Genomic DNA, 19,442 nt, shown 5'->3' with positions numbered 1-19,442 from the left:
CTCCCCCCCCCACCATCATCTCAGATCCTTACTACCTTTCTATCATCAGAGCCCATCCTTATTGTCCCTTCACCGTCAGCTACCAGCCTTCCACCCCTGTACTATGAATTCCAATCCTACCTCACCATCAGCCTCAATCATCTCATATCTTGACTACCTTTCCATCATCAGATCCCATCCCTCTACCTTCCATTTCTGCTTTGTTCTTAAATGAAAGAAACAAAGATTTTTCTGAGCATGTGTTGAAAAATCACATTTATTTAGATGGAGAGACATTTTATCACTGAGACATATAATAGACAATCTTGCAGGGACCTCCCTTTTCAGTGAAAAAAAAATGAGTATCAGAGTCCCCCTTACATCAGGGGAGGAAAATAATGGAAAGTTAGTGCTGGATCCAGAGGGTTTTCTTGCTGGTATTGTTATCTTCAGGTATTGATGTTGGTGTAAATGATCTGGATCCTGGGCAGGCGTCTTCTACACTCCGGAGGATCTCCACAGTTTCCTTGGATTGTAGTGTAATGTAACAAGAATTGAAATTGAAGGGCCACACCACTGCTAAGTAGTCCAGATACGACTTTACTCCATTAAAAGTCAAGAGTACAATTCATAAAATATCCAACGCATTTCAGGGCTCCAAGCGCCCCCTTCATCAGGGCCTGACTGGCAAAATTCTGAGCAAACCAGAAGTGAACTGGACCTACAATGGTATTTATTTCAAGTGTGAATTACAAGCACAGGCCTTGGCAGCAACCATGCTAATGCTTTGATGAAGGGGGCGCTTGGACCCCTAAAACGCATTGCTTCCTTTTTGGATTGTACTCTGAGTTTTAATGGAATAAAATTGTTTCTGGACCTCTTAGCAGTGATGTGGTGCTTTAATTTCAATTCTCTCTACATCAGGGTCCATACCAGAGTTCTCTCTTACATTAGGGTCCACATTAGGGCCAACATCAGGGCCCCCTCTTACATCAGGGTCCATACCATAGTTCTCGCTTACATTAGGGTCCACATTAGGGCCAACATCAGAGTTCCCTCTTACATCAGGGTCCATACCATAGTTCTCTCTTACATTAAGGTCCACATTAGGGCCAACATCAGGGCCCCCTCTTACATCAGGCTCCATGCCATAGTTCTCTCTTACATTAGGGGCCACATTAGGGTCAACATCAGGGTCCCCTCTTACATCAGGGTCCATGCCATAGTTCTCTCTTACATTAGGGTCCACATTAGGGCCAACATCAGGGTCCCCTCTTACATCCGGGTCCATGCCATAGTTCTCTCTTACATTAGGGTCCACATTAGGGCCAACATCAGGGCCCCCTCTTACATCAGGCTCCATGCCATGGTTCTCTCTTACATTAGGGTCCACATTAGGGCCAACATCAGGGCCCCCTCTTACATCAGGGTCCATGCCATAGTTCTCTCTTACATTAGGGTCCACATTAGGGCCAACATCAGGGCCCCCTCTTACATCAGGCTCCATACCATAGTTCTCTCTTACATTAGGGTCCACATTAGGGCCAACATCAGAGTCCCCTCTTACATCAGGGTCCCCATCAGAGCCCCCCTTACATCACCGTTTCCATCTTACATCAGGGTCCCTCTTAGATAAGAAGCAGAGACCATAGGCAACCTCTGCTGACCTCAATCTTCAATCTGTGCACATTGAGGATACTCCAGGGCCCGAACAAGTGAGGGACAGGAGGGGCAGCTGTCCTGGGCACTGTGGTATCATGTGAGGTGGGTGGGGGTGCCACAAGGAGATAGGGGGATTAGTGTTTGGAGGGGGATTTTGGGGGACAGCAGGGGGTAAAAAGTGTCCTAGGAGGGGAAATTTTGGAAGGAGTGCTAGGACTTGTGATTTGGGGGGATTTGTGTTGGGAGGGGGGATAGGGGAAGAGGATTGTGCTAGGAGGGGGGATTTGTGCTAGAGGTGATATGGTAGAGAGGGGACAAAATCTGTTCTAGGAGTGGAATTTTGGGAGGATTTGTACTACAATGGAGGATTGGGGGGGGGGGATTTGTAATGAGGGGAAGAGGATGTGTACTTCGATTGGAAGTTAGAAGTATAGCGGATTTGTGCAAAGGGGGGGGTGATTTTTTTGGGGGGGAGATTTGTACTGGAGGGGATTTGGGGAGAGAGATGATTTGAGCTGGGAGGGGAGATTGAAGAAGTAAAGATTTGTGCTGAGAGAGGGGATTGTAATGGGAGGAGGGAGCAGGGCCGTGGATAAGGGGGTACCACTGGTTCTCCTGTATGGTGGCCAGACCAGCAAGGGGGCCCAGGCAGCTGAGTTAATTGGATGTGGGCAGGGAGGGTGATCAGCACAGCAGGGGGGGGGTTGGGGAGGGGGTCAATTACTGGAACTGATCCTCTGTATGGCACCTCATAGAGCACCATACATTTCCCCATGCTACCCAAGCCAACCCCCCCCCCCCCCATGTCCCTCACCCCCTCAATGCTCCTGGCTTCTCTCCTCTCCTTCCCAGCTGCAAATACATTATAGGATCCTTAGGATGAAGAGTGGGGGAAGGGTCTGTAAATATGTCACATTTACCAGCCTCTTCCTTTCCTGAATGAACACAATGAGCTATCGGTACCAATCACTCATTGTGTTCAATCATAACTACAGCTTAGTGAACTGTGTTTATTTGGGGGCCCTGTCACGTTGGCTGTACAGGGCCCCGTGGTTTCTGACAGCAGCTCTGGGAGGGGGGATTTATGCTCGGGAATATTCATGCAGATTTTTTTTTTTTTTGGGGGGGGGGGGGGGATTTTTGCTGACATAGGGCTCATACATCTTGGGAGGGGGGGGGCGCAATTTGGCATGTTTGCCCTGGGCCCTGCATAAACTTGTCCCGACACTGGGATACTCTACTGACCCAAGTTACGGAGTGTGGGGGGGTGAATTTGGCGATTACTAGGGGGGAGGGGGATAACTAGAAGACTCCATGCACACGGGGCGTTTTAATAACGCTGTTGGATCAGCTGTGTACATTCAAAACGTGAGTTTTCCAGCATTTTTTTGGCATTTTTGCATTAGCGTTTACCTGTGTTTTTCCGCGTTTGTGCATTTTGGCATTTTGTTTGCTCAAAAAAGGCCAAAAACGCCGGTGTGGCGCGTTTTACAATTTTTTAGAAAAAAACCCACCAAAAGCCAAAAACAGCCCCTGAAAAAACGTTCGGCGTGCATGAGAACGAAGGATATATAAAGGAAAGTATAGGTATCCTGTGGGCAGGGCGGTGGCTTAGTGGTTAGCACTTCTGCCGTGCAGTAATTGGGTCATGGGCAGGGGCAGACTGACCATTTGGAAACTCGGACACTGCCCGAGGGCCCGGGGTCAGTAGGGGGCCCCATGAGATGCCCCTGGTACCTTTTTCATAGGCTTTTTTGAGTTTGGGCAAGGACACAGGGGCCCCATGATTCCCTATTGCCCGGGGGCCCCATGTGTTGTCAGTCTGTCCCTGGTAGGGGCCCCATGAGATGCCCCTGGTACCTTTTTCATAGGCTTTTTTGAGTTTGGGCAAGGACACAGGGGCCCCATGATCCCCTATTGCCCGGGGGCCCCATGAGTTGGCAGTCTGCCCCTGGTCATGGGTTTGTTTCCCGACCATGGTGCCTCCTGCATGGAGTTTGCATGTTCTCCCTGTGTTCGCGTGGGTTTCCTCCGGGTTCTCTGGTTTCCTCTCACATTCCAAAGACATGCTGGTAGGTAATTGGCTCCTGTCTAAATTGTCCTAGTTTCATCCCTGGCCATGCGGGATCTCCTGCATGGTGGGGGTTGGGGAAAAACCTGGCAACCTGCCCTGTAAAATAATTGCCAAGAGAATTCATGGAAGAAGTTGCTTGCGAGTGACAGTCCATGCAATCACCAAGGGTCAGATATGACTGGATGGATAGATAGTTATCCCACAAAGCTGTTCTCCAGACACAGGCAACAGAGTTTGCTCAAAGCAAGCAGCAGGGGCGGACTGACAAGTCATGGGGCCCCCGGGCAATAGGGGATCATGGGGCCCATGTGTCCTTGCCCAAACTCAAAAAAGCCTATGAAAAAGGTACCAGGGGCATCTCATGGGGCCCCCTACTGACTCCGGGCCCTCGGGCAGTGCCCGAGTTTCCAAATGGTCAGTCAAGCAGATTTCAAAACTTGTGCAAATTGTTTCTTTTGGACAATTTTTCTTTTTTCTTTTCCAAGAATGTAAATGAGAAAACGAGACGTCTCGATCTCCCGACTATTTCATTTTATTTTACGACCTGAACGGATCTTACAGGGATGGAAGATTGTAAATGGATATTTATTTGCTGCAGTTGCTTATTAGACGTGGCTGATAAGGATTGCGCCTATCTCGGTGTCTGTCCCGCCGATCCGCTATTTACATTTTGCTGCATATTTTTAAAAAGAATGTTGTAAATTGTAATTTTTTTTTTGTGGGACATTGGAAAAAAAAAAATAAAAAACTGAAAATATTTCCTATAGAAAACAGACGACTGTATCGCGGTGAATGTTCTGCAATGCGGATCAATTAAAGTGGTTGTAAACCTTTACATACACCCGGTGAAGTGACTGGGCTCGGGTGACACCACAAGGCGTTTGCCTAGGGCGGCAATTCTCAGGGGGGGCAGCGCCACCCCCTGGAAGAAGGGGCACACGTGGCAGGGATGGGGACCTGGTGAGGCTCTGCCATGGAATCCGATGAGGCTGCAAGCTTCCCGCACAAGGAAGACACTGGGCTTGGCCCCAATGATAGCCGGCTAGTTTCTGGAGAAGTTTAGGTTAGTGCTTAACCAGGGGCAGACTGACAATTCATGGGGCCCCCGGGCAATAGGGGATCATGGGGCCCCTGTGTCCTTGCCCAGATGCAAAGCACACCCAAAAAAGCCTATAAAAGGTACCAGGGGCATTTCATGGGGCCCCTACTGACCCTGGGCCCTCGGGCAGTGCCCGAGTGCTCGAATGGTCAGTCCGGCCCTGTGCTTGACTAACTCTGTCTCTCTCTCTGCAAGCGGGATAGGGGGGTGACTGGCGGAGAGTGCCGATGGTGGGGTGCCAGGGTGGTGGGTTTGGTTGGCAGAGAGTTGCTGGATCCAGGGGGGGGCACCCAATTTTAGTGTCGCCTAGGGCAGCACAAGAACTAAATACACCACTGTGATACACAGAGATGGAACAAATCATCCTACATAAGTTGTACTTGTTTATCTGCAGTCTTCTCTTCTCTACATCCGTTCACAATCCAGAATTTACAAAGTTTGTCTGAGATTTCAGAAAGCAGGGGATTCGTCCATTCAGGCTGTTTAAGGCAGAATCGGTTAGTGTATGGCCAGAATAAAGTGGTGGTAAGCCCTTACATACACCCGGTGAAGTGACTGGCCTCTGGTGATACGCAAAGATGAAACAAATCCTCCTACATAAGTTGTACCTCTTTATCTGCAGTCTTCTCTTCTCTACATCCATTCAAAATCCAGAATTTACAAAGTTTGTCTGAGCTTTCAGAAAGCAGGGGATTGGTCCTTCTAGGCTGTTTAGGGTAGATGGAAGAATCGGTTAGTGTATGGGCAGAATAAAGTGGTTGTAAGCCCTTACATACCCCCGGTGAACTGACTGGCCTCGGGTGATATGCAGAGATGAAACAAATCCTCCTACATAAGCTGTACCTGTTTATCTGCAGCACATGTGCATTTCGTTTTCGTTACATTTCACTTTCGGCAGAACGGAGGTATCCGAATCTCCGGATGTACATAGCAACGAATGCCAACGAATCTGGAAAAAAAGTTATAACAAAATGAACGAATGCATTTGTATCATTCGGATGATGTCACATGATGTGATAATAGTTTGAGCCCATTAGCTTGATCATTCGGATTCAGCGAAAAGATCCGAATTTCATTCCATTTGTTAATTCAGATGCACATGATACCAGCTGATATTGTCCAATCAGCTCATGCCATTTCTCTGGGTGGGTTGGACTAGATTTAAAAAAAAAAACCCTGACTCCTTCCAATCTGAATCCATGCGATTCAATAATATAGTGAATATATAGCAATCTTGTGGAAAAACTGCCAAATGTTTTCGAATCCACCCGGACTAATGAATATACGAATGGAATGCCAAAGATACGACACTAATTCTGAAAACTATTCGGGACAACATAACGAATGTGAACGAATGCATACGAAATGAATTTTCAGGCGTGCACATGTCCGGACGTCACACTATATACAGCATAGAGAAGTGAGTGTACTCTGAGACCCGAGTGGAAGGAATGGATACCCCCCCCCGGTAAACAACAAAAAACAAAAGGTGCGTTGTTAATGGCATTTTATTTAACCACTTAAGAACCGCAGACTCGCATATATATACAGTGGGGATGGAAAGTTTGGGCACCCCAGCTAAAAATTTGTATTAATGTGCATAAAGAAGCCAAGGAAAGATGGAAAAATCTCCAAAAGGCATCAAATTACAGATTAGACATTCTTATAATATGTCAACAAAAGTTAGATTTTATTTCCATCATTTACACTTTCAAAATAACAGAAAACAAAAAAATGGCGTCTGCAAAAGTTTGGGCCCCCTGCAGAATTTATAGCATGCACTGCCCCCTTTGCAAAGCTGAGACCTGCCAGTGTCATGGATTGTTCTCAATCATCGTCTGGGAAGACCAAGTGATGTCAATCTCAAAGGTTTTAAATGCCCAGACTCATCTGACCTTGCCCCAACAATCAGCACCATGGGTTCTTCTAAGCAGTTGTCTAGAAAACTGAAACTGAAAATAGTTGACGCTCACAAAGCTGGAGAAGGCTATAAGAAGATAGCAAAGTGTTTTCAGATGTCAATATCCTCTGTTCGGAATGTAATTAAGAAATGGCAGTCATCAGGAACAGTGGAAGTTAAAGCAACATCTGGAAGACCAAGAACAATATCAGACAGAACAGCTCGCAGGATTGTGAGAAAAACAATTCAAAACCCACGTTTGACTGCACGATCCCTCCAGAAAGATCTGGCAGACACTGGGGTTGTGGTCACTATTCCACTATAAAGAGATACTTGTACAAATATGGTCTTCATGGAAGAGTCATCAGAAGAAAACCTCTTCTACGTCCTCACCACAAAAATCATCGTTTGAACTTTGCAAATGAACACATAGACAAGCCTGATGCATTTTGGAAACAAGTTCTGTGGACCGATGAGGTTAAAATTGAACTTTTTGGCGGAATGAGCAAAGGTACGTTTGGAGAAGAAGGGGCACAGAATATAATGAAAAGAACCTCTGTCCAACCTGTGAAGCATGGGGTTGGATCAACCATGCTTTGGGGTTGTGTTGCAGCCAGTGGCACAGGGAACATCTCACGAGTGGAAGGAAAAATGGATTCAATAAAATTTCAGCAAATTTTGGATGGTAACTTGATGCCATCTGTGAAAAAGCTGAAGTTAAAGAGAGGATGGCTTCTACAAATGGATAATGATCCTAAACACACCTGGAAATCCACGGGGGATTACATCAAGAGGCGTAAACTGAAGGTTTTGCCATGGCCTTCACAATCTCCTGACCTCAACATCATTGAAAATCTATGGATAGACCTTAAAAGAGCCGTGCTGACAGACAGCCCAGAAATCTCAAAGAACTGGAAGACTTTGTAAGGAAGAATGGGCAAAGATACCTCAAACAAGAATTGAAAGACTCTTGGCTGGCTACAAAAAGCGTTTACAAGCTGTGATACTTGGCAAAGGGGGCAGTACAAGATATTAACTCTGCAGGGGCCCAAACTTTTGCAGACGCCATTTTTTTGTTTTCTGTTATTTTGAAAGTGTAAATGATGGAAATAAAATCTAACTTTTGTTGACATATTATAAGAATGTCTAATCTGTAATTTGATGCCTTTTGGAGATTTTTCCATCTTTCTTTGGCTTCTTTATGCACATTAATGCAAATTTTTAGCTGGGGTGCCCAAACTTTCGATCCCCACTGTATGTGATTTTTTCATTTCCGGGTAGGGGGGCGCGCGCGCACCCTACCCGCGCCACCATTCTTGGCCACGGATGTCAAGCACCGGGCCACGGATGTCAAGCCCCGGGTCCCGGCAGGTAATTACCCACCGGCGCCCGGTGATTACCGAGGATCTCTAATGGGGAGGAAGATTGTTTTGTTTACAAACAATCTTTCTCCCTGTCAGCTCGGGCACACTGCACAGCACAGCCATCCAGAGTAGTGTGATTACAGTGAAGCACACAGACCCCGCCCCCTAGTAAAACACACCCAGCACACAGTTAACCCTTTGATCACCCCTCACATTAACCCCTTCCTGCCCAGTGCCATTAGTACAGAGTCAGGGCTTTTTTTTAGCACTGATCACTGTATTGGTGTCACTGGGGATGTCAGTGACACCAAGTTAGTTCCCCCCCAGTGTCAGAATGTCCACCGCAGTTCAGCAGTCCTGCTAAAAGTCGCTGATCGCCGCCATTACTAGTAGATAAAAAATCCCATTATCTATACTGCCATTTGTAAACGCTATAACTTTCACACAAACCAATTATTTTACACCTATCGGGATTTTTTTATTTGATTTTTTAAGATTTTTTTACTGGACATGTTCAATAGTAAAAGATCCAAAATATTATTTTTTTCTCAAAATTGTCGGTCTTTTGCCTATAGTGCAAATAATAAAAAGTGCACAGGTGATCGAATACCACCGAAAGAAAGCTCAATTTGTGGAAAAAAAAAGGAAAAAAGGATGTAAATGTAATTTTGGTGCAGCGTTGCATGACCGCGCAATTGTCAGTTAAAGTAATGCCTGTGGGCAGTAGGAAGAAGAATAGTGTCTCATCACTGGTGCCAGTAGTAGGAATGGTGCCCCATTGTTGGTATTAGTGGGACAAATAGCATCCCATCATTGGTGTCAGTTGGAGGAATAGTGCCCCATCATTGGTGTCAGTGGGAGGAATAGTGCCCCATCATTGGTATCAGTGGGAGGAATAGTGCCCCATCATTGGTGTCAGTGGGAGGAATAGTGCCCCATCATTGGTGTCAGTGGGAGGAATAGTGCCCCATCATTGGTGTCAGTGGGAGGAATAGTGCCCCATCATTGGTATCAGTGGGAGGAATAGTGCCCCATCATTGGTGTCAGTGGGAGGAATAGTGCCCCATCATTGGTGGCAGTGGGAGGAATAGTGCCCCATCATTGGTATCAGTGGGAGGAATAGTGCCCCATCATTGGTATCAGTGGGAGGAATAGTGTCCCATCATTGGTGTCAGTGGGAGGAATAGTGCCCCATCATTGGTGTCAGTGGGAGGAATAGTGCCCCATCATTGGTGTCAGTGGGAGGAATAGTGTCCCATCATTGGTGTCAGTGGGAGGAATAGTGCCCCATCATTGGTGTCAGTGGGGGGAATAGTGCCCCATCATTGGTGTCAGTTGGAGGAATAGTGCCCCATCATTGGTGTCAGTTGGAGGAATAGTGCCCTATCATTGGTGTCAGTGGGAGGAATAGTGCCCCATCATTGGTGTCAGTGGGAGGAATAGTGCCCCATCATTGGTGTCAGTGGGAGGAATAGTGTCCCATCAATGGTGTCAGTTGGAGGAATAGTGCCCTATCATTGGTGTCAGTGGGAGGAATAGTGCCCCATCATTGGTATCAGTGGGAGGAATAGTGCCCCATCATTGGTGTCAGTGGGAGGAATAGTGCCTCATCTATGGTATCAGTGGGAGGAATAGTGCCCCATCATTGGTGTCAGTGGGAGGAATAGTGCCCCATCATTGGTGTCAGTGGGAGGAATAGTGCCCCATCATTGGTGTCAGTGGGAGGAATAGTGCCCCATCATTGGTGTCAGTGGGAGGAATAGTGCCCCATCATTGGTGTCAGTGGGAGGAATAGTGCCCCATCATTGGTGTCAGTGTCTTGGAAATTCGCTTTAACGAATTTCTCCTTACCGTGAGTACTCGCAGTTGGATGCGCAGAAATCCCCCATAAAGCTGTGCGAATCTCGCTTACCACGACTTCAGCTAAACTACACGATTCCTGCCCCTCCAACTACTTTAGCTTCTGTTGAAATGTGGGTGATTGGAGCTCCTTATACCTGGAAATGATCACACGACACCTTCAGGTTGATGGTTGAATTCACATAAGGGCCATTTTCATTCTCCCCTTTGGTTTTATTACAAATACACACACGCCCCCCCCCCCCCCACATGAATAAGGTCAAACCCCTCCCACAGAACAATGCAATGGGGAGTGCCTATACACAGGATGTACATTCCGATTGGAGCGTAGCCTTTTCTATTATCTGTCACTGGTCTTCCCCCATGAGCCTTCTGAGGTCAGCAGACTTCCTCCCCTTCCCCCCATGAGCCTTCTGAGGTCAGCAGACTTCCTCCCCTTCCCCCCATGAGCCCTCTGTGGAGAGCATATCTCTTGTTCCAGCTCCTAGCAGTATGTCCATTCTCTGTACAAGCATTCCCTAGAAATATCAGTCTGTACCTGGATGTCCCGATACGATCTTTATTAAAACACATCCATCCGGATACAGTTCAGGTTAATAATGGGTTGTAAGATATGCATGAGCCTACACGCGGAGTTCGTACCGCTTGGCGCCTTGCGGCACGGAGTCCATGTGGTACTATGCTGCTGATATGTGGATACAGGCCCGCGGTCTACTGCCAGCGGCATTCGCATTGAATGGTGGTATACACGCCGGTCTATACGCAGATCCGCCATCTCATCCATTACCGAGCTGAGTACTGTAATACATACATTGTACATGCGCATGGCCCAATTGCAGCCTTCAGAGCTTTAATTAAGCCACACGAGAGACATATGAATAACACGAATATATGACACATTTAAAGTTCGACAAACAATATAAAATTTCCATGACATCAGTGGGAGGAATAGTGCCCCATCATTGGTGTCAGTGGGAGGAATAGTGCCCCATCATTGGTGTCAGTGGGAGGAATAGTGCCCCATCATTGGTGTCAGTGGGAGGAATAGTGCCCCATCATTGGTGTCAGTGGGAGGAATAGTGCCCCATCATTGGTGTCAGTGGGAGGAATAGTGCCCCATCATTGGTGTCAGTGGGAGGAATAGTGCCCCATCATTGGTATTAGTGGAAGGAATAGTGCCCCATCATTGGTGTCAGTGGGAGGAATAGTGCCCCATCATTGGTGTCAGTGGGAGGAATAGTGCCCCATCATTGGTGTCAGTGGGAGGAATAGTGCCCCATCATTGGTGTCAGTGGGAGGAATAGTGCCCCATCATTGGTTTCAGTGGGAGGAATAGTGCCCCATCATTGGTATCAGTGGGAGGAATAGTGCCCCATCATTGGTGTCAGTGGGAGGAATAGTGCCCCATCATTGGTGTCAGTGGGAGGAATAATGCCCCATCATTGGTGTCAGTGGAAGCAATAGTGCCTCATCTATGGAGTCAGTGGAAGGAATAGTGCTCCATTGTTGGTGTCAGTGGGAGGAATAGTGCCCCATCATTGGTATCAGTGGGAGGAATAGTGCCCCATCATTGGTGTCAGTGGGAGGAATAGTGCCTCATCTATGGTATCAGTGGGAGGAATAGTGCCCCATCATTGGTGTCAGTGGGAGGAATAGTGCCCCATCATTGGTGTCAGTGGGAGGAATAGTGCCCCATCATTGGTGTCAGTGGGAGGAATAGTGCCCCATCATTGGTGTCAGTGGGAGGAATAGTGCCCCATCATTGGTGTCAGTGGGAGGAATAGTGCCCCATCATTGGTGTCAGTGTCTTGGAAATTCGCTTTAACGAATTTCTCCTTACCGTGAGTACTCGCAGTTGGATGCGCAGAAATCCCCCATAAAGCTGTGCGAATCTCGCTTACCACGACTGCAGCTAAACTACACGATTCCTGCCCCTCCAACTACTTTAGCTTCTGTTGAAATGTGGGTGATTGGAGCTCCCTATACCTGGAAATGATCACACGACACCTTCAGGTTGATGGTTGAATTCACATAAGGGCCATTTTCATTCTCCCCTTTGGTTTTATTACAAATACACACACGCCCCCCCCCCCCCCCCCACATGAATAAGGTCAAACCCCTCCCACAGAACAATGCAATGGGGAGTGCCTATACACAGGATGTACATTCCGATTGGAGCATAGCCTTTTCTATTATCTGTCACTGGTCTTCCCCCATGAGCCTTCTGAGGTCAGCAGACTTCCTCCCCTTCCCCCCATGAGCCTTCTGAGGTCAGCAGACTTCCTCCCCTTCCCCCCCATGAGCCTTCTGAGGTCAGCAGACTTCCTCCCCTTCCCCCCATGAGCCCTCTGTGGAGAGCATATCTCTTGTTCCAGCTCCTAGCAGTATGTCCATTCTCTGTACAAGCATTCCCTAGAAATATCAGTCTGTACCTGGATGGGCCCGATACGATCTTTATTAAAACACATCCATCCGGATACAGTTCAGGTTGGTAATGGCTTGTAAGATATGCATGAGCCTACACGCGGAGTTCGTACCGCTTGGCGCCTTGCGGCACGAAGTCCATGTGGTACTATGCTGCTGATATGTGGATACAGGCCCGCGGTCTACTGCCAGCGGCATTCGCATCGAATGGTGGTATACACGCCGGTCTATACGCAGATCCGCCATCTCATCCATTACCGAGCTGAGTACTGTAATACATACATTGTACATGCGCATGGCCCAATTGCAGCCTTCAGAGCTTTAATTAAGCCACACGAGAGACATATGAATAACACGAATATATGACACATTTAAAGTTCGACCAACAATATAAAATTTCCATGACATCAGTGGGAGGAATAGTGCCCCATCATTGGTGTCAGTGGGAGGAATAGTGCCCCATCATTGGTGTCAGTGGGAGGAATAGTACCCCATCATTGGTATTAGTGGAAGGAATAGTGCCCCATCATTGGTGTCAGTGGGAGGAATAGTGCCCCATCATTGGTGTCAGTGGGAGGAATAGTGCCCCATCATTGGTATTAGTGGAAGGAATAGTGCCCCATCATTGGTGTCAGTGGGAGGAATAGTGCCCCATCATTGGTGTCAGTGGGAGGAATAGTGCCCCATCATTGGTATTAGTGGAAGGAATAGTGCCCCATCATTGGTGTCAGTGGGAGGAATAGTGCCCCATCATTGGTGTCAGTGGGAGGAATAGTGCCCCATCATTGGTGTCAGTGGGAGGAATAGTGTCTCATCATTGGTGTCAGTGAGAGGAATAGTGCCCCATCATTGGTATCAGTGGGAGGAATAGTGCCCCATCATTGGTATCAGTGGGAGGAATAGTGTCCCATCATTGGTGTCAGTGGGAGGAATAGTGCCCCATCATTGGTGTCAGTGGGAGGAATAGTGCCCTATCATTGGTGTCAGTGGGAGGAATAGTGCCCCATCATTGGTGTCAGTGGGAGGAATAGTGCCCCATCATTGGTGTCAGTGGGAGGAATAATGCCCCATCATTGGTGTCAGTGGAAGCAATAGTGCCTCATCTATGGAGTCAGTGGAAGGAATAGTGCTCCATTGTTGGTGTCAGTGGGAGGAATAGTGCCCCATCATTGGTATCAGTGGGAGGAATAGTGCCCCATCATTGGTGTCAGTGGGAGGAATAGTGCCTCATCTATGGTATCAGTGGGAGGAATAGGGCCCCATCATTGGTGTCAGTGGGAGGAATAGTGCCCCATCATTGGTGTCAGTGGGAGGAATAGTGCCCCATCATTGGTGTCAGTGGGAGGAATAGTGCCCCATCATTGGTGTCAGTGGGAGGAATAGTGCCTCATCATTGGTGTCAGTGAGAGGAATAGTGCCCCATCATTGGTATCAGTGGGAGGAATAGTGCCCCATCATTGGTATCAGTGGGAGGAATAGTGTCCCATCATTGGTGTCAGTGGGAGGAATAGTGCCCCATCATTGGTGTCAGTGGGAGGAATAGTGCCCTATCATTGGTGTCAGTGGGAGGAATAGTGCCCCATCATTGGTGTCAGTGGGAGGAATAGTGCCCCATCATTGGTGTCAGTGGGAGGAATAATGCCCCATCATTGGTGTCAGTGGAAGCAATAGTGCCTCATCTATGGAGTCAGTGGAAGGAATAGTGCTCCATTGTTGGTGTCAGTGGGAGGAATAGTGCCCCATCATTGGTATCAGTGGGAGGAATAGTGCCCCATCATTGGTGTCAGTGGGAGGAATAGTGCCTCATCTATGGTATCAGTGGGAGGAATAGGGCCCCATCATTGGTGTCAGTGGGAGGAATAGTGCCCCATCATTGGTGTCAGTGGGAGGAATAGTGCCCCATCATTGGTATCAGTGGGAGGAATAGTGCCCCATCATTGGTGTCAGTGGGAGGAATAGTGCCCCATCATTGGTGTCAGTGGGAGGAATAGTGCCCCATCATTGGTGTCACTGGGAGGAATAGTGCCTCATCTATGGAGTCAGTGGAAGGAATAGTGCTCCATTGTTGGTGTCAGTGGGAAGGATAGTGCCTTGTATTCATGGAAGGAATAGTGCCCTAAGGATCAGCTAAAGGCAAGTAAAGGGCTAGATCTGGCCCTCAGTTTGGAGACCACTGCCACAGACTGTCAGAAGTGACAGGTAGCAGCTGAATAAGAGAGCAGACAGAAATCACACTCAGTGCTTAGGACTGGGGCAAGTGCACACTATAGAAGGATATGCTTTGTTCATTTTTCATCTCAGAGGTTTACAACCACTTTAAGGTGAATCTCCAGGCATTTGCAGGTGAATTGAAGAAGTAAGCGGGGGAGGGGGGTGGGGGGGTCCTGCATTGTTTCAGTATTCGCTCCAACCATGTGGTGTTGCATAGAATGTGATCGGTTTGCTTTGTATGAGGTTTGCGGGTGGAAATGTTGACATTTCATGGAGATTTGACATAGAGGTCTGTAAATGTATTCTGACAACGGCCATATTGTTCACGACGGTGGATAGTAATGTCAGGATCAGGGGCGGACTGACAACTCATGGGGCCCCCGGGCAATAGGGGATCATGGGGCCCCTGTGTCCTTCCCAAACTCAAAAAAGCCTATGAAAAAGGTACCAGGGGTATCTCATGGGGCCCCCTACTGACCCCGGGCCCTCGGGCAGTGCCCGAGTTTCCAAATGGTCAGTCCGCCCCTGGTCAGGATCAGCTGATACATTTCCAGACTTTCATATCTCATACGTCGGAAGATCTTATCATGTATGACCATGACAAAATAAAAGACGTTTGAATGTTCACGCGCCGCTGTGGGTTGTGTTTTTAGAAAAATCTGCCACGATTGGGCTCATGAAAGAAGAGAAATATTATTCCTATCGCATCGGCTTCATAATAAAAGATTTAACTTTCCCGAATTATTTGAATTTACTTTCTCTGAACATAACTCAGAGATCAGATCTGAGAGGTTCCCCAACAGTTCGATTTTTTAAATGGACGTCTACAACAAATGTTGTCACCAAGCTTCTGAGTGTGCATAACAGGATCAACAGCATGCAGCACAGTGGCTGAATGGTTATCACTTCCACCTGGCAGTACTCGGGTCGTTGGTTTGAATCCCAACCACGGCACCACCTGACTGGAGTTTGCATGTTCTGCCTGTGCCTGTGTGGGTTTCCTCTGGGTACTCCGGTTTCCTTCCACACTCCAAAGACATGCTGGGAGGTGAATTGGATCCTGTCTAAATTGGCCCTAGTATGTGTATGAATGTGAGTTAGGCACCTTAGATTGTACGCTCCTCAGGGGCGGGGACTGATGTGTGTAACGGAACCAGGCCCCGACTGCACTAGGGTATTTCTGTTACACTCCCGCTTCCCTGTCCGAACACAGATCCACGGACACCACCGTTGACCCTACAAGACACCAGTCTGTATAAACATGGAACTCTTTATTTGAAACTCGAACTGGCTTTTTATACACTCAGGGGACAAATTCCCCCCTCCCTGTATAATGACACAGGGCGGGGCAATCTATACTTGGCAACAACAGACACACACCAACAGACAGTCCCATCAGGAGGGCTGCTGGAAACACCCCCCACCAAACCAATACACAAACACATACATTCCGTAACAGTTTGCTCCCAAGCAAGACACACAATAGAACACTGGGACCACATGGCAGTAAACAATGAACAACCCCCCACCCCACCTATACATGTCTACTCAATAGCAGGACATTCCACCCTGTACCCCAGCAGGCACAGGGTGACTTACACATAATAGGGAAACGGGGAGCTGAGACAGGGGTCTCCCCACCCCTCCAAAGGGAGCTGTGTTCCATGGGCCCCCCACCCAAAGTGACTCCCGTCACAATGTGAATGTACAATATATATGTAAAGTGCGGCGTAAATTGAAGGTGCTATATAAGTACCTGAAATAAATCAAATAATAGAAAGCCATTGTTACTCATTCACAACAAAGTGACATTGTTCCCTTAAAAGCCCTCCTGCCCCCCCCCCCAGTCTGCTTGGGCCCCACGCATACTGGACATGTAGCCCCTGGCATTTAGCTGAGGGTGGGGGGCACAGGTATGGCCCCGCTGCCAGAAACCCTAGTAGAGGTTGACAGTTGCTGCGGCCAGATGGGGCACTTAGGAACGTTTATGGCAGTATGCATCCTGGAAGGAATGCTCGGGACCAGGACTGGGACAAAGGGGGGGGGGGGGGAAGAAGGGACATGAGCCCTGGGTGCAGCATCTCTATGTAGAGGGGGCATGCATTGGAAGCTTCAGCAACTATTTTTTCCCTGAGGTGTGACTGCAGGGTCAATCATGGCCTTTTTCATCCAGAACCCTGCGGTACCACCACCTCCATCACCAGCCATGTGCTCACCGGTCTCACTTGTAAATACAGAAGCCGGCACGGTTGTTGGTGCCAGACGGGCTGGTCTGAGCATTTAAAAAACTGCTGATCTACTGGGATTTTCACATTGCGACGGGAGTCACTTTGGGTGGAGGGCCCATGGAACCCAGCTCACTTTGGAGAGGTGGGGAGACCCCTGTCTCAGCTCCCCATATCCCTATTATGTGTAAGTCACCCTGTGCCTGTTAGGGGTACAGGGTGATCTGTCCTAATATTGGGGTGGGGGGTTGTTGATTGTTTGGTGCCATGTGGTTGTATCCCATTGTTCTATTGTGTGTCTTGCTTGGGAGCAAACTATTATGGGATGTATATGTTTATGTGTATTGGCTTGGTGGGGGGTGTCTCCTGCAGCCTTGGTTGTAAGGAGTGGTTATTTGAGTTACTATTGTCTTTCTATCATCTGAAACCAGCCTGCCCAATCTTCTCTGACCTCTGACATCAACAAGCATTTTCCTCCACACAACTGCCGCTCTCTAGACATTTTCTGTTTTTCGGACCATTCTCTGTAAACCCTAGAGATGGTTGTGTGTGAAAATCCCAGTAGATCAGCAGTTTTTGAAATACTCAGACCAGCCCGTCTAGAACCAACAACCATTCTACGTTCAAAGTCACTTAAGTTCCTTTTCTTCCCCCATTCTGATGCTCAATTTGAACTTCAGCAAGTCGTCTTCACCACGTCTAGATGCCTAAATGCATTGAGTTGCTGCCGTGTGATTGGCTGATTAGCAGTTTGTGTTACCAAGCAATTAAAGAGGTGGACCTAATAATGTGGCCGGTGAGTGTACAGGAATAATTGGTAGTAACTAGAGATGTGCACGATGGAAAATTTTTGTTTCGGATTTGTTCGCAAAGTGAATAATTTTGTTTCGTCGTATTCGTTAAATTAGAGCGATTCGTCTTTAGAATTTGTTTCGCATATTCAGATTCATTTTGTATATTCGTTATATTTGTGATTTTCAAATTGATTTGAAATTCAAATTTAAGATACAAAGTTTGGATTTCGAAATTAAAATTTTAGAAGACCGCTATATTCATTCTATTTTATTCTATTCGATGATATTCTATTCTAATCTGTTCTTTTCTAATCTTTTCTATTCTGTTTTATTCTTACAGTGCCTTGAAAAGTCTTCACACCCCTGAAATGTCCCCCATGTTGTCATGTTACAATATATTCCCCTCCCCCTGAAATGTCCCCCATGCTGTCATGTTACAATGTAATCCCCCCCCCCCCGAAATGTCCCCCATGTTGTCATGTTACAATGTATCCCCCCCCCAAAATGTCCCCCATGTTGTCATGTTACAATGTATTCCCCCTCCCCCCGAAATGCCCCCCATGTTGTCATGTTACAATGTATTCCCCCTCCCCCCTGAAATGTCCCCCATGTTGTCATGTTACAATGTATTCCCCCTCCCCCCTGAAATGTCCCCCATGTTGTCATGTTACAATGTATTCCCCTCCCCCCCTGAAATGTCCCCCATGTTGTCATGTTACAATGTATTCCCCTCCCCCCTGAAATGTCCCCCATGTTGTCATGTTACAATGTATTCCTCCCCCCCTGAAATGTCCCCCATATTGTCATGTTACAATGTATTCCCCCTCCCCCCTGAAATGTCCCCCATGTAGTCATGTTACAATGTATCTCCCCTCCATGTTGTCATGTTACAATGCATCTCCCCTCCATGTTGTCATGTTACAATGTATTCCCCCCTCCCCCCCGAAATGCCCCCCATGTTGTCATGTTAAAATGTATCCTCCTCCCCCCTGAAATGTCCCCCATGTTGTCATGTTACAATGTATCCCCCCCCCCATGTTGTCATGTTACAATGTATCTATCGGGATTGGATGTGATGGACCGACACAAAGGGGCACATAATTGTGAAGTGGAAGGAAAATGAGAAATGGTTTCCAACATTTGTGACCAATAAATCTGTGAAAAGTGTGGTGGCATTTGTATTCGGCCCCCCGGAGTCAATACTTTGTAGGACCCCCTTTGGCTGCCATTCCAGCTGCAAGTCTTTTTGGGGATGTCTCTTTGCACATCTAGAGAGGGACATTTCTGCCCGTTTTTCTTTGCAGAATCCCTCAAGCTCAGTCAGATTGGATGGAGAGCGTCTGGGAACAGCAAATTTCAGGTCTGGCCACAGATTCTCTATTGGATTTGGGTCTGGACTGTGACTGGGCCATTCTAACACATGAAGATGCTTTGATCGGAACCATTCCATTGTAGCTCTGGCTGGATGTTTCAGGTCGTTGTCCTGCTGGAAGGGGAACCTCCACCCCGGTCTCAAGTCTTCTGCAGACTCTAACAGGTTTTCTTCTAAGATTGCCCTGTATTTGGCTCCATCCATCTTCCCATCAACTCTGACCAGCTTCCCTGTCCCTGCTGAAGAAAAGCATCCCCACCACATGATGCTGCCACCACCATGTTTCACGGTGGGGATAGCGTTTTGCTTTTTGGCCAAAAAGTCCAATTTTGGTCTCATCTGACCAGAGCCCCTTCTTCCACATGTTTGCTGTGTCCCCCACATGTCTTCTCACAGACTGCAAACGGGACTTATTATGGCTTTCTTCCAACAATGGCTTTCTTCTTACCATAAAGGCCAGATTTGTGGAGTGCACAAC

The 19,442-nt window shown here is 47.6% G+C and overlaps 1 long non-coding RNA gene across 1 annotated transcript; it reads left to right on the top strand.

Moving 5' to 3' along the window:
* The first annotated feature begins 7,954 nt into the window (after window positions 1-7,954).
* LOC149449922 (uncharacterized) lies at window positions 7,955-15,200 on the top strand. Its single transcript, XR_016315346.1, has 2 exons — window positions 7,955-12,208; window positions 12,251-15,200. It is a non-coding gene; the product is annotated as an uncharacterized LOC149449922 (long non-coding RNA).
* Window positions 15,201-19,442: the final 4,242 nt, after the last annotated feature.

Source organism: Staurois parvus, unplaced genomic scaffold (assembly GCF_062004578.1).
Source record: "Staurois parvus isolate SC_StPar_1 unplaced genomic scaffold, SC_StPar_1.0 ptg000595l, whole genome shotgun sequence".
Taxonomy (NCBI): domain Eukaryota; kingdom Metazoa; phylum Chordata; class Amphibia; order Anura; family Ranidae; genus Staurois; species Staurois parvus.
Note: the sequence above shows the minus strand (reverse complement) of the source record. Positions and strands in the feature narration are given on the sequence as shown.